The sequence below is a fragment of the Amia ocellicauda genome, unplaced genomic scaffold (genome assembly GCF_036373705.1).
Source record: "Amia ocellicauda isolate fAmiCal2 unplaced genomic scaffold, fAmiCal2.hap1 HAP1_SCAFFOLD_140, whole genome shotgun sequence".
Taxonomy (NCBI): Eukaryota; Metazoa; Chordata; class Actinopteri; order Amiiformes; family Amiidae; genus Amia; species Amia ocellicauda.
This window is the reverse complement of record NW_027102703.1, coordinates 69,748-71,481: the sequence shown is the minus strand read 5'-3', so window position 1 is coordinate 71,481 and position 1,734 is coordinate 69,748. Positions and strand designations below refer to the sequence as shown.

The following is a 1,734-nucleotide window of genomic DNA, read 5'->3' as shown; positions in this document are numbered from 1 at the left end:
ACAAGCCATTGAACATCACCTTGTTGGGGTAAGTGTAAGTCTTGTCATAGCTCAGGGCGTTCTTCCTTTGAAAGAGTTTCCAAAGTGTCCTGATGTGCCCTTGAGCAATGCAAAATAGGTCAGTGAAAATAGAAACCTTTATCTCACAGGCTGGCCCACGGGAAACCCCTGTGCGCGTTTTACCAGCCGGCTTCGATGGGAGCCATTTGAAACACCAGGACGGGTCGGTTTCCGTAGTGTAGTGGCTATCACGTTCGCCTCACACGCGAAAGGTCCCTGGTTCGAAACCGGGCGGAAACAACCCGCGGTGCATGCGTGCCAGTGCTGTGTTACCCGTCGCCATCTCTCTGCCCCAAGGCCGGCCGTCGTTTTCTCTTCCTCGGAGTGGCAAGAAATCCTGACCTTGAGAACAAACGATCGCAGAAGGGTAGCTTTGCGAGGCACTGGAACTGACACTTTTAAAATCGATACATGTTGTTGCGTTACAATACGACCGTAGCAGGATCGGCGACATTGCTGTTACTCTTATGTAGTTGAAGGCGCAGTATAGCTCTGATAGTCTGGTGGTGACGGAAGACCACCAGCCGTTTGAACAAGCCATTCAGCATCACCTTGTAGGGCTAAACGCAGGCACTGTCAGAGCGCAGGTCGTCCTGCCTTTGAAAGAGTTTCCGAAGTGTCCCGAAATCGGTGCACTCAGAGCGTTCGTCCATCGACAGGTTGAAATTGTAAACGCTGGTGTAGCCACTTTTAATTAAAATCTGATGATGATGATGTTGTTGTTGTTATTCTTGTTGTCGTCGTAGTCGCCGTCATTATTAATGTTAAAGTAAAGCAGTAGTTAGATTTGTTGCTACCGTAAGGTGTAGAAGGCACAATAGCTCTGATAGTCTGGTGGTGAAGGAAGACCACCAGACGTTTGAACAAGCCATTCAGCATCACCTTGTTGGGTTAAGTGCAGGCACTGTCAGAGCGCAGGGCGTCCTGCCTTTAAAAGAGTTTCCGAAGTGTCCTGATGTGCCCTTTAGCAATGCCAAACAGGTCAGTGAAAATGGCATCCTTTCGCCGCACTTCAGACGCCATCTCACAGCCTAGCCGACCTGAAACACCTGAGCCCGTTTTACCAGCAGGCTTTAACGGTAACCATTTGAAGCAAGAGGCAGCGCTGTCAGTTTCCGTAGTGTAGCGGTTATCACGTTCGCCTAACGCGCGAAAGGTCCCCGGTTCGAAACCGGGCGGAAACAGCCTACTGTGGGCTGGCCCTTTTCGTCATTCTTGCCCTCGTGGTTCCCCGGAGGCGGTGGGTGTCTTTTCTTCATTGGAGTGCCCGCAATCGATGCACTCAGAGCGTCCGTCCGTCGACAGGTTGAAATTGTAAACGCTGGTGTAGCCACTTTTAATTAAAATCTGATGATGATGATGATGATGATGTTGTTGTTGTTGTTCTTGTTGTTGTTGTTCTTGTTGTCATCGTGGTCGCCGTCATTATTATTGTTAAAGTAAAGCAGTAGTTAGATTTGTTGCTACCGTAAGGTGTAGAAGACAACAGTTGGTATGGCGTGTGATATCAAAACATTCAGAATACTTTTAACCTATATAATTTATAAGCTTTGTAAAATAAACCCAAATATATCTTTTGCGGGGATAAACGCTGTTCTGAGTAGTTTGTGACTTGTTTAATACCAAACATAGCATCGCTATAAAAAAAAAAAAAAAATCACTGTAAAAGCGCTA

The 1,734-nt window shown here is 47.2% G+C and overlaps 2 non-coding genes across 2 annotated transcripts; both read left to right on the top strand.

Moving 5' to 3' along the window:
• The first annotated feature begins 227 nt into the window (after positions 1-227).
• Positions 228-300, top strand: trnav-cac (transfer RNA valine (anticodon CAC)). Its single transcript has one exon. It is a non-coding gene; the product is annotated as a tRNA-Val (tRNA).
• Positions 301-1,171: 871 nt separating this feature from the next.
• On the top strand, positions 1,172-1,244 carry trnav-aac (transfer RNA valine (anticodon AAC)). The gene has a single exon. It is a non-coding gene; the product is annotated as a tRNA-Val (tRNA).
• The last annotated feature ends 490 nt before the right edge of the window (positions 1,245-1,734 follow it).